General features: G+C 38.5%; 1 long non-coding RNA gene across 1 annotated transcript; it reads left to right on the forward strand.

Annotated features, from left to right (window-relative positions):
• Positions 1-6,114: 6,114 nt before the first annotated feature.
• LOC119423790 lies at positions 6,115-14,160 on the forward strand. Its single transcript, XR_005187479.1, has 3 exons — positions 6,115-6,150; positions 10,318-10,461; positions 14,069-14,160. It is a non-coding gene; the product is annotated as an uncharacterized LOC119423790 (long non-coding RNA).

Genomic DNA, 14,160 nt, shown 5'->3' on the forward strand with positions numbered 1-14,160 from the left:
TGATGTTCCTGTCTGTCTCTCTGATGTTCCTGTCTGTCTCTCTAATGTTCCTGTCTGTCTTTGTGATGTTCCTGTCTGTCTCTCTGATGTTCCTGTCTGTCTCACTAATGTTCCTGTCTCTCTCTGGTGTTCCTTTCTGTCTCTCTTATGATCCTGTCTGTCTCTCTAATGTTCCTGTCTGTCTCTCTAATGATCCTGTCTGTCTCTCTGGTGTTCCTTTCTGTCTCTCTAATGTTCCTGTCTGTCTCTCTGGTGTTCCTTTCTGTCTCTCTAATGATCCTGTCTGTCTCTCTAAATTTCCTGTCTTTCTCTGTGATGTTTCTGTCTATCTCTCTAATGATCCTGTCTGTCTCTCTAATGTCTTGTCTCTACCTGTTTTGAGCATAGCTGAAGTTCCTGATTTCTGGCTCTTCTTCCTCGTCATCGTCTCTCAGCAGTGGGAGGAAGTGAGGAACTTAAAAAACTAAATCTAACTTCAGGATCATGAGAGTTCATGAGCGTGTGCCAGACTCCACCTTTCTCCTCCACATTAACTCTAACTTCCACCCATCCAGCCTCCTCCCATAAGGAGAAAACTAATTACACAGTTTGTCTTTGCGACGTGAAAAAGGGGGTGTCTTGTCTTTCCATGTCCCACGCAGAGACTTTTATTGTGGCGTTCACAGCAAAAAAAATTACAGCCCTCCCACCTCAAACCACTTTTTTTCCCCTAAACCATTTTGTTCCATATTCCTGAAATTTGATGCAGCTTTAAGGACGAGTTTTTCTTTTTTACTTTCTGAAGCTACAGTTAAAGTCTCTTAGTGTTTTTGTGAGAAGACATTGACAGAGAAAAGCTAAAAGACTTAGAGGAAAATCTTTTTTTGCTCTGCTCCGTCACGAGTTCCTTGTTTTTTAAGCATCTGGAAACACTTAAAACTGCAGCTCTGGCTGCATGATGCTCTCTGCTCTGCTGTGACTTCAGCCTCAAACTTTACGAAAGAAAAGTTTTTATGTTTTTCTTTTTTAATTGATGTGTAACATACCATAGACACGCAGGCTTTCCCTGCCTGGATGTGCACAAAGTGCAACTGATAGAATTCTACTTTGTGAGAATTTTTCCATTTTTGTTCTGGATTTTATGGGAAACCAGAATAATTATTTTAATTATTAACCTTTATTTAAACAGGCAAATCCCATTGAGTTCACAGAGCTATATTTTAATTGACGTCTGGGCCTGAAGGCAGCCTAACATGCATGTTTTTGGGCTGTGGCAGAAGACCCACGCCAACACGAGGAGAACATGCTAACTCCACACAGAAAGAGACCCAACCTGGGGCTTGAACCCTGAACCTTCCTGCATGAGGCAAAAGTGCTAACCATTAATCCATCGTGCTGCCCAGTAGATAGAAGCACATTTATTATCTTCTCAGCAGAACTCACAGCCTCATTTTGAATCCGCTGTAACGTTTTCACTTCTATTATTTTCCAAACATGCTAATAAAGATTTATTAATCCGACGGCGAAATAACTTTTAACCAGCCTAAGTTTTGCTGTAGACCAAATATTTCATGAACCAGTATACGTTTTTAATTGAAACTCCCAAAATACAATCATTGGACATAAAACTGATTACCCTTTAATAATCCAAGATGGCTGACGCCACTAAGTGACATCAGACAACACAAATAGTTCAATTTTAACCAATTCTACTGGTATTCATCTAAAGTGTGTCTCTTTTTTCCCCCCAACACTTACACTAAGTGTTCACAGATCATTTTGTGTGGCACTACCTGTTAGGGTCAACACCGTTAGCAAAATATCTCATTAACCAGGAGACAATGAATTTCTCGATAAGTAATCATTAGATGCAAATATGAGCTTTCAGAGTTAACACAAGATTCCTTCTACAGCTACTTTTTTCATTCATTCAATCTTTATTTATACAGGTTAGTCTCATTGAGTCACGAGGACTCATTTACAAGAGAGACCTGATTTAAACAAAAACCACATGAGGTACACACAGCAAAAAACATTCATATAAAAGCATATCAAATGAAAAGTGTGATTTAAAAAACAAAATTTAAAAAACAGGCTGCGTTATAAAACAATGCAGATGCTAAAAACAGGAACATGAACTTAACAGTTGTTTAAAATCCCTTAGGGAGCTGGAAAACCTTAGCAGCTGCTCTAGCTCGACAATAAACAACTGTCGTCGGCATAGAAATGTAAGGATGCATCAGGAATCTGAGCTACATTACTAATGTAGATTGTGAAGAGGATGGGTCCTAAGAATGAGCCTTGTGGTACACCATTGTTGACAGTAAAAAATAGCTGGAAGAAGGCTTGAACGTGGCAAACATCCAAATGGCTTTAACTCTGCATTTTTTTACAGACATTGAACTAAAATGTGATGTTGTAGTAGCAAAGAGTCATATCTCAACACACACTATGGGAACAACAGATCACTTGATATTTGCCAAAGTTTTAAACACAATATGTACTCCTTTGAGGAATGCTAGTTTTGGTTCACAACTTAGTTAGAGCCTTTTGAACCTCAGGTTCTGCAAAATGCTTTAAAGAGTTTTTTTATACACACTCAGTGCTCTCATTTATGTACACACTACATACAGCAAAGGTTTTATATTCTCACCCATACATAGACAGAAATCTTGCAGTTGCCATGGGAAAATCATATAAATCTAATTTGTAACAGTTTACCATTCCTGCTTTCATCCTTTTATGACAATATGTTGTAAAATATTAGGACAATAAAGACAAATAAAGTGTTTACCAGGCCTTAGTTAAACTCTGTCTGTGAGTGAAAGCGATTCTTCATCTCAGCTCTTTTTTTGTAGCTTTAGGGCAGCACAAGCCAGAACAAGCAGATTACTTCTTAAAAACACCTGTAGCCACGTCTTTGCACTCTCAGTAACTTGAGCCCGCCATGTATTTTTAAAGCTTTTACTTCTGGCAAATCCTTGTTTCACATATTAGCTTGTTTCTCGGTCAAACTAACGAATGATAGTAAAGTTATAAAACCAACCGAATAAAAATGATGTTTCCTTTAGACTCACTAAATTGATGGAGAACACAGAAAAGGATGGCAGCTTTACAAAACAGATGCTAAAGGTGGAGCCTGTTGTTGTGGTCCATGTGACGTGGAGGAGGCGTTTAATCACATCGTCAGCAGGAAGGCCAAACATCCAGCCAGAGTGCGTCACAGAACAGATTCTTCTTCTAATAAGTCCTCTGGATCTTCTGTCCTCACAACTACTTCTATGTCCTCACAGAACAGAATCAGCAACACAATTTTTCAGATTTGCAGAAATCTTCACACTGCGAGGCCTTGATCTCAGAGCTGGTGTCAAAGGTCGGAGAAAACGGCCCGAAGACTGAAGCATCCTGTGGGTTTTTCATGATCAGAACTCTCTAAGACTCAAAACATAAAATTAAATTAGACGAAAACCTAAAAAACTGAGAAACAGATGCACAAAACAACAAGCCTGCCACACAAAACTAAAACATTATATTAGGATTATGAATTTAAAACAAGAGCAATTGCATTTCCTGCAAAAACGCAGTGTGAATGATTATTGCTAAAGAACTTACTGGAAAAACAACCAAAATTAGCTAAAAAATGCTGAAATGTAGCTGAAATGGAAGAACAAGTCTGAGTTAGCAGAAGAAAGCAAAAAGAACACATTTGCTGAATTAGGTTTAAATTAGCAGAAATTAGCACAAAAATTAGGAAATTAGCTAAAAAAAAAAAAGAAGCTAAAATTAGCAACAACAACAAAAAAAAATGCTGAAAATTAGCTGAAAAGTCAGAAAGAAGCTTAAACTTCCAGAAGTACATGGTAGGAGCTGAACTGGGCTAAAGAAACATATGAAAATAGCTTAAAAGGCTAATTTTAGCACAAAAACAGGTTAAAAGTAGTTGAAATAGCAGAAAAAGCTGAAACTAGCATGAAAAAGCTGAAAGGAGAATAACAAGCTGAAACAAGCAGAAAGAAGTTAATTAGGCTGAAAATAGCAGAAATTGGCATGAGAAACTTGAATTTATCTCAAACAGCTGAAATTAAATAAACATGCTGGAAAAAAGTAGCTGAATAGGGTAGAACAAGCTTAAATTAGCAGAATAAAACAGAAAGAATATGTTTGCCCAATTAGGCTGAAAGTATAAGAAACAAGCACAAAAATGTGGAAATTATCTGAAAAAGCTTCAATGAGCAAAAAAAAAAAACTGCTGAAATGTAGCTAAAAAAAGCAGAAAGAAGATTAAATTACCAGAAGGAAGGGGAGAGAGCACAATTGTGCCCAGTTAGGCTAAAAAAAAAGTTGAAATTAGTGCAAAAAAAAAAATGGAATTAGCTGAAAAAGCTAAAATTAGCATAAAACTGCTGAAAAAGCAGAAAAAGCTTAAACTTGCAGAAATAAGCTGAAAAGAACAGAAGAAGCTGAAATTATCAGAAATAAGTTGGAAGGGGCACAAAAATATTGTAGTTAACATAAATAATCTGAAAGGAGCACAAAACAGCTGAAATTAGCTGAAAGTAGCTGAAAAAAGTTTAAATTTGTACAAGGAAGCTGAAAGAAGCTGAAGCAGAACAAAATGTGAAAGGAGCAGTAAAAGGTTGTAAACACATCTAAAGATCTGAAGAATGTAAAATAAGCTTAATTTATTTTCTATGGAAAAAAATGGCCAAAAAGGCTAAATATTTCAAAAAAGCTAAAGTTGCACCAACACCAAAAGTCATAGCAGGATTGTCCTGAAAGAGCTGAACGTTTTGATTTATGATTTGTTGAAATAGCACGAAAATTGTGGAACCAGAAAGATGCTGAAAAACATAAGGAAGAAAAATAAATGACAATGCTTCATAAACATTCACACAACTAGAGCTTTTAGGACCGTCTGCAGACAGGAACATGTTGATGATGTTTTTCCTGATTCCTTTACTTTGGTGATTGTTTTTGTTTTATTCACATCTTTGTTATTTTCTATTTGTTTTTATTTTAGCTCTGCTTTTGTTTGTTTTTATAAAAACATGTAAATGTCTATTTATTGTATTTTATTTATGGAAGCAGTTAAAAAACGCTGGTGGTCAGAGCTGCGGTTTTGTAATTTGGAGGTTGCGGGTTCAAGCCCAGGGGGCATCAGGGAGGGCTTTGGGCGAGTTCACTCGCTGCGACGACCCTAAAGCATGGGTTCCCAACCCTGGTCCTTGAGGAACCCCATCCTGCATGTTTTAGTTGTTTACCTGCTCCAACACACCTGATTCAGTGATTTAATTACTTCCTCATGCTCTGCAGAAGCCCGTTAAACACCCATTAATTAAAAGCAGGCGTGTCGGAGCAGAGAAACAACTAAAACATGCAGGATGGTGTTCCTCAAGGACCAGGGTTGAGAACCCCTGTCCTAAAGAGAACAGTCGAAAGAAAGTTACTATTTATAAAAGCAAATCTTTTCATTATTTGTTTTTTTTTTCTATTTCATTCTATTCTTTGCAAACGGTGGGAGATCAAATAATCAGCCATCACGATGAGGATTTTTATTTTTAGCGTGACTTTATTCTTCTGAACGATCAAACCAGATTTCCAGCCACTAGAGGATTCGAGTGTGGCGCTCGTTGTCGCTCACGTCTGTGTGAAGAGGAAAAGCAAACGTTTAAGCGAGCGGAGCTCCACTTCTGAGCATCTCTCAGCAAACTGAGAAACACTAAACAAACATGGCTGACGTGAAGACAGGTCGACTCTGAACCAACATTTGGCTAAAGGCTGAGGAAAAGAGTCCAATGTCCTGCTGTTGTCCCTGTTTATTTCTTTGTTTGTTTGTTTTTAAATGGCACAAATGCCACAACTAAATGACCTTTAAGAACACAATAGTGATCTGAACACTGACGACTGATCAGGGTGTGGGGTTTTTGTGGTGTTTTAAATTTAATTTTTCCTGTTTTCTTCACTGTTCACTTAGTTATTAACTTTTTCTGTCACCTGTTGGAGTTCCTCACACCTGCTGCTAATTCAGTAATCACTCCTCACAGCAGGGTTAAACTTACTGGTTTTTCTCAGCCTCAGGGTTTTTGTCACTTGGGGGGTTCTTTATTAAAAGGTTTTTGGATTTAAACCTGCCTTGGCTGCACGAGTTCTCAGCCAAACCACCGCCATCATGTAAGTTGTCCCATGAGATTGTTGTAAACGTTGTTTTTAAGGTTTGACCGAAACAGCTGCAACTTCAATATCTTTAGTGATTATTTGATTATTTAAGTCTGAACCTTTGGCATGGACGCTGGTGAGCAGTGTGCATTCTTTCAAGAAATGCTGGGCTTTTAAATTTTGTTAAAGTTTATGAACCACTCACTTACTTTTGAGATCCATTTTTCGTCTGTACGTTTTTCTGCATCTTTCTCGTTCCACAACTTTAGTGATATTTCAACAAATCATAAATCAAAACGTTCAGCTCGTTCAGGACAATCCTGCTATGACTTTTGGTATTAGTGCAACTTTAGCTTTTTTTTTTATTTTTTTTTTTATTTAGCCTTTTTGGCCAGTTTGTGGTCTTGTAGAAACTGAATTGAGCTCATTTTACATTATTCAGATCTTTTTTAGATCTGTTTAGAACCTTTTACTGCTCCTTTCACATTTTGTTCTGTTTCAGCTTCTTTCAGCTTCCATGTGCAAATTTAAACTTCAGCTCATTTCAGCTAATTTCTGCAAGTTTCAGCATTTTCTGCTTTTTCGGCTACTATTTAGCTATTTTAATGCTAATTTTAGCTGTTTCAGCTAATTCCACATTTTATGCACTCATTTCAACTTTTCAGTCTAATTCAGCAAAAATGTGCTCTTTCCACTTCTGGTAATTTAGGCTTTGTTCAGCTTTTTTAGCTACTTTTCAGGTGTTTTAATCTTTTCAAATTTCATCTTTTTTTTTTCCCCAGATAATTTCCTCTATTAATTTATTTTTTTTGTGCTGATTTCTGCTTCTTTCAGCTACTACAGCAAAATTGCACTCTCTCCACTTTGTTCTGCAAATCTAAGCTTGTTTCGCATTTTCATCTACATTTTTAGCACTTTGTAGCTAATTTCAGCTGTTTTTCAGCAAGTTCTTCAGCATTAAGTATTCACACTGCATTTTTGCAGGAAATGCGATTTCTAGTTTTGTGTTTTTTAAGTTGAATTGTGCATTTTTTAAATTTGGTTAGACAATTATTACACCTATTGTTTAGGTAATAAATTTTTATTGATTTACTTGATTTACATGGGGGAGAGTGTTTGCACCAGAGCTTTAAATAACCTAAACCGCATGGAAACGGCTCAAACTTCTCTTGAACCGAGTCTCTGAGGGCTGTCTGTCCCCTCTGTCTATTTCAACCACTCCTATCTTTACAAGCTCCATGTAAACACAAAGCAGACGGAGCAGCAATGATGAATGCGGATGAGTTGGTGTGATGGAGATAAAAAAAAGAGGCTGGAACCAACTAATGAAACCTGAGACTCCATGGCTTCTCTCTGAATCATCTGCTGGAGGAGGAGCTGCAGGAACCAAAAAATGTAAAGTTCTCTCGTCTTGCATCTCTCTGCTGCTGTGTTCTTGTTCTGAAACACCTCAGGCTGTTGGCGGTGGAGTCAAGCCAGAGGTTCTTGTCCTCGGTGCAGATCTGCAAAGTGACTCTGGTCTGGCTGTTTATTTAAAGACGGCAATCCACTTTTAAAGGAGCCTTTAAATCCCTGACATAAAGAACTCAAGTTTACCTCAAACGTTTTCAGTTCTTCCTTCTCTGGGACCCAAACTCCTCTACACTTTTTTTTTATTTTTTTTTATTTTATTTTATTTATTTTTTTTAATTGTGCATATCAGGCCTGCAGGAAATATCAACAGAGAAAAATATTTGCAGATGCACTTAACTGTAAAATTTACAAGATAAATCAAAATTAATAACTAGAAAAAGATAAAACTGAATTTTTTTTTTCTTTTTCTTTTTTTTTTCATTTACCCTTTATTTATCCAGGTTAGTCTCATTGAGCCACGAGAACTCATTTTCAAGAGAGACCTGTTTAGGGAGCACATGGTGGGGTTAAGGGCCTTGCTCATGGGCCCAGAGTGGGGCGAATGAGGGTGGGGGCAAGTGTGGGTGTTTCACCTACCCCACCCACAATTTTGATGTTGTCGGGGCCGGGGCGTGAACCGGCGATCTTCGGAAACTATGAATTTATTTATTTTAAGGCTTAAACTTCACTCATGACCTTTTTTTAGACTAAGATCAGCTGTTCTGGACAAGACTTGAAAGTGCAATATTGCAAGGTGTCAGAATATTCATTGTACAGTAAATGACTCTCAGCTACTACCACATCAAATCTAGCTCACTGACTGAGTTGTAGCCATTTGTGTTGGCAAAATCAATTAGCTATGATGGCCGTCTTTTCATTGGACTGGCTCCAAAGGTAAATCAATTTTTATTTGTACATCCAGTGATTACTTCCTGAGAATTTCACTATAATATGTCTGGTGGTTTGAAATATTTTGCTAACACATAGTAGATTTAATGCTCAAGTTTTTGGCAAAAATCTGGCACCATGAGAAGTGCTTAAAATTTGTTTGGAATGGATCTCATTCACCATCACACCTAATTTTAGCATCATATTTGCAAAATTGACAGAATTATAGGTATATTTGTGTTCTAAATTGAGCTGGGTTCGCTCAAAATGTCAATCATTTGTAGATGTTTATCTTAAGATTATTTTCAGGATATATTTTGTTAAAATCTACCCAGCAGTTAATGAGATATTGCTAATAAACCGTGTTGACTTCTCATAGTTGAAGGTAAATTTTAAACAAAGTTCCTTCACAATATTTTAGTGCTCAGAATATGAGTTGACGATCAGTCTCAGCTACTACCACACCAAATTTTAAGTCGGTATCTGTAGATTTGACCAAGTTATAAACCTTTTTGTGTCTAGCATCATTTGGCTGTGGCAGCCATCTTAAATGGGGTTGACTTCAGTTGCAGACGTGAATCCATTGATTACTTGTGAGTTTCTTTGATATCAGTCCATTGGTTCATGAGATGTCAGAAAACTGGTCTTTAATGGTTTTTGATTTGTGCAGAGCAGGAAAACTGATTTATTTTACTTAAAAAAAAAAAAAATAAACATGCACAAAAATCAGTCATTTTTAATGTAAATTTATAGCTGTGCTTTAAACTCCACATGAGTTAAGACAAGAGTGTTCAAACGTTTTCGTATGTGGACCAAAACTATCAAAGTGAAACGACTCATGGGCGACAAAAATGTGAATTTAACCGTCAACGTGAACAATATTTTGGAGAAAAGACGAAAGTTTACTAATTTTGGTGGAGAAAGTTTTTTAAATTGTTGTAGAGCCAAAACATTAAAAGCCTCGTAAACGCAACGCTTATTATTTTTACTAAAATTATTTAATTTGATTTGTTGGGTCTATGTTTGTCGTTTCTTGTTTTTGGAAAGTTAATTTTAGTCTGTTCTCGGCAACAAAAGCGTAATTTGAGTAAGTGTCCTTTTTTAAAAGTGGGTCGATTATCCTTTTGGACCACGGACGGCAAAGAAGGTTGATCCAAGTTCTGAAAAATCATCCAGCTGTCAGTCGTTAAAACGGATAGTTTTGATAAAGTTGATCAACTCGTATGTAGATGATACCATGTTATATTAATAATAATAATAATAATAATGTCATCACAATGTCAGCACTGTATGTTTCCATACAATGGCGAAATTAGTCTCTGCATTTAACCCATCCACCACCAGGTGGTGCAGTGGGCAGCTATTGAAAGCGCCCGGGGGACATTTTGGGGATATTAATTTTAAAATGTCAATTTCCCTCTTAATTATTTTATCAACTGCAATATTTACCCAAATTTTATGAATTATCCAAAAGTCTCTTCGATAGAAATCAGTAAAGGGTTTTGGTGCTTTGTACCATGAAGTGAAAATAAAAAAAGATTATAGCCAAAGATTTGTATTTTGCTTACTGCTCATTTTGAGAACATTGTTTTGCTGTTAAACCTAAATATTATATATAAAAAATGAATTGCCAACGAAAGGAAGTCTGCATCAATCTCTTAAGCCTGCTGGACAAAATGATACCTTTCTTAAACTGCAGTTGTGGGCCGCACAAAATCACTCCCAAGGGCCGCAGATGGCCCGCGGACCGCACTTTGGACACGCTTAAGAGGTTAAAGTTTAAGACTTTGATCTATAACGTGTTGTCTATTGTTGCCTGCACCTTCGATCTCCGTCTGAAGCTCTGCCTTCAGAGCAGATCTTCCTCTCATCTCGGTCGTCTTTTCTTCTGATCCTCTCCAGACTGAAGGCAGCTGTGGCTGCTGGCTAGCTCGGAGCTGTGGGAGGCGGCAGCAGCCAGCAGGGAGGAGCTCCAACATCTGGAAAAGGAAAACTGGCAGAGGAATGGAGAGGAGAAAGCTGTTGCAGTGTTAGCAAGAAGACTCTGTAAATATCCGTTTTATTTAAAAGAAACTTGAAATGATGTTCTGTAGTTCACTTGGAAGTTATCTGAAAGGTAAAACCGAGCAGGACGGAGGCAACGGTTAAAAAGAGGGGACTGCTGTTTGAGTTTGAACCCTCCGGGCCTCTCCTGATGTCAGGGCGTGACTCAACATGTGGGAGCCGCCTGCACGAGGAAAAACGGGGAGGGAGGTAAATCACTGGCTGAGCTGGTCTCATAGACCTCAGATTCAACCTGGAGTTGGCTCCAGTCGGCCTCCACGGCTCGCTTTGTTGTCGACATTTTTTTTTTTTTTTCATTTAGCCTTTATTTATACAGGTTAGTCTCATTGAGCCACGAGAACTCATTTTCAAGAGAGACCTGTTTAGGGAGCACATGGTGGGGGTTAAGGGCCTTGCTCATGGGCCCAGAGTGGGGCGAATGAGGGTGGGGGCAAGTGTGGGTGTTTCACCTACCCCACCCACAATTTTGATGTTGTCGGGGCCGGGGCGTGAACCGGCGATCTTCGGATCACAAGCCCACCTCTCTAACCTCTGCGCCACCACTCCATCGTGCCTCTTCGGTGAAATAGTCGTGAGTTTTTAACTTAGGCTGAAAATATGTTGCACAAATTAAAGGTTTCCTACTTTTAAACAGTAGTCAAAGCATTTAAAAAAGCAAAAAAAAGTGTATGCATCATTTATGATTGTCCATTATTGTCATCACTCTTTGTTAAAATGCAGGTCTCTCTTGTAAATGAGTTCCCGAGGCTCAATGGGACTAACCTGTATAAATAAAGGGTGAATGAATGAAAATTAGGGTTAAAAAAAACTGAAGGGATGCAAATTAAACAATGTATTTGTAAACCAAACCAAAAGTGACAAAAGGCAGTTATGCATAAATCTGTGGTAAGATCTCACTCAGCTTGTCAATTCAGTCGGGTTTAAAATCTGTTTCTCAAAAACTGAGGTCCAGTCCAATGAATACTTTGAGAATTTCATTAGAATCGGTTCATTCATGAGATCTTCTCCTAAAGGTTCAGTTAAACGTGCAAAAACAATGTCTTATAAACGAATCTTAAAAATTTTAACTCATGTTCTGTCTCGTTACAAGCACAGATTTAATGGGAATTTGCGAGATGGACAAACGCAAAATGGTTCATAACCGTGAAGTTGAAGGAAAACCATACGTGGTTTCCAGTTTAAAAAAAATAAAAAATAATCCTCTTTACTCGGACTCAAACCATCCAGGAGACACTTACAGTAATTGTCAAACTAAGTCCACATGTATGTAATTTAGTCTATATAAAAACAGCTGTTCTGTGAAGGCTCAAGAGGTGATCATTCAGCATCATGAAGACCAAGGTGCACATCAGACGGGTCATGTATAAGACTGTTGAGAAGTATACTGCAATGTGCATGCTTTGAGATTAAAAAAAAAAAAAAAAAAAAAAATTTCTAAAAGATTAACTGAGATTTAAATCGCAGACAGTCCTCTGGCCCATTGGAGCTGGAGCTGGCCACGTTCTGGATGTGAGCTTTGAAAAATTAGGCAAGCATCACAAAACCAAAAGACATGGAGCAAAACTCAGCAGGGTTGAAGTTGAGCTTGGTACCATATTTTCCGGCATACATGTTGCAACGCCATAAAAGTCGCATCAGTCCAAGTATGTCTAATAAAATGGAAAAATCCATAAATATGTCGCATCTATTATGCATCACCGCTGACGAGCCGGAAATGTGGGCCGGTGTTGTGACAAAAATCAATTGGCTGCCAAATGGCGGCCGCGGGAACGTGTACGGGAGGATTTTTATCAAGAATAAAACTTAAATTGTTTGATTGACATAACAAAGGTGTGTCTCAGTTGAACTTTTACTTAATAAATGCACTTCAATGGTAAAATCTGCATTTCACCGGGGCGGCGCAGCAAAATGAAGATAATTTGACGGTTGCTCCAGGTGAGCTGGACGAATGTGGCAGGCTATGACAAGCCAATTGTCATTAATAGCCACTTTTTACATGACACAATGGCATGCCATACTACTAGAGCGCCATCTAGCAGTTGAAAATGGTAATGTTCGATCAATTTTCAGTCAGGACATCTGGACAGTTAATTTTTTTGTTTAAACATTTCACCTTCCATCCAGAAGGTTTCATGAGTCAAGGAAACGCACGTTTTCCTTGACAGCACCATATTTTTTTGGACTATAAGGCACACCGGATTATAAGGCGCAATATCAACAAACGGGTCTCTTTTCATACATAAGGTGCACCAGATTATAAGGCTCACTGTAATGGTCAGCAGCCCCCACTGTCCTGTCATCTGCTCACGCCTCTGCCCCTCATGCCATTGTGTCCCTGCTGTGTTTTGCTTATCACCCATCCATCATTGCTCACATCAGCTCCTGTCAGTCAACCGTTTCCCATGCCCCCTCAGCCTAAGCACAGCAATCAGTCTTCATTCCATGCACCTGTTCAGCTCTCTATTTAAGCTCCATGCTCTCTCTCTGTCCCGGCCAAATTATTATACCTTCCATGGTCCCTGATGGTAAAGCCATTCATAGTATCCCGTTTCCTCTTGAACCCTCGTATGTTGTTTGACTCCTCACTTCGCCTGACCCTTTTGGATTTAATCTGCTCATCTGACCACGATTTCTGACTCTGCGCCTTCCCCTTTGACTACACTTTAGGATCATGACGAGACTCTGATTTCTGTTCTCTGCATCCCCGTCAGGTCTCTCTTGTAAATGAGTCCTCGAGGCTCAATGGGATTTGCCTGTCTAAATAAAGGTTGACTGATTGAATGCTTCCCCGTCCTTGACCCGCACTACAACCATTGGACCATGTATCTGGATTTCCCCTGCCTGGATCACGTCTTCAGTTTGCCCCACTGTAGCAGCTCACTCTGCATGAGTGATGTCACCAGCTACAGATCAACAGCACCTGCCACATTACAAGACTGAGAAGGTTAGTGACTTCAACAATAATCCACGAAACCTCCTCGTCCTGGTTAAAGTCACTAACCTCTCTGTCTTTAAGATTGGACTCCCGCCTGGACCCTGACTCTTCATCCAGCAGCCATATAAATAAAAACTGTTCTTGTTTTTGCACTCCTGTGTCTGACTTCTATTAAATCCAAAACCCGTTCTTGACATGAACTGTTGAATTCTGGAAAAAAAATTAAAGGTGCACCTTAGAGTCCGAAAAATATGGTAATCAGATGAAACGGTCATGGAATTGTTAGTCTGAGAGCTGAAAAGCCAAATTAAAAATATGCCAAGTTAGTGGAGACAGACCAAGCAACCAGCAGACAGTCTGACTCATGTCACCAGGAGAACAGACACAAGTATAAGCTAGTTTGAGTTTAGCTGATTCAGTCTGTGAACAACAGAGGAAAGTTGAGATACTTTCATGGTTTTTTTTTTTTCTAAAATGATGCCCTTCTTTACGCCGTGCTAATTATATGTTACTGTCTGTTAAGCTTCCAGTCATGAAAAGTCAGTAATTATCACTTTTCTCCTTTTTTTCACTCATTTCTTATACTTTTTTTTTTTTGTTTGTTTTGCTCTTTGTAGGTCAAAATATCTAAGAAATATACATTTTTACTTGCAGTACAAGCTTTGCCCTAGTTTGTACAGCAGAGGGATGAACATCAACAGAGCAGAAGTCCCGACATCCCACCGTTCTTCAGGACAGAAGGTTCT

Source organism: Nematolebias whitei, chromosome 17, assembly GCF_014905685.2.
Source record: "Nematolebias whitei isolate Nwh7 chromosome 17, NemWhi1, whole genome shotgun sequence".
NCBI classification, from domain to species: Eukaryota; Metazoa; Chordata; class Actinopteri; order Cyprinodontiformes; family Rivulidae; genus Nematolebias; species Nematolebias whitei.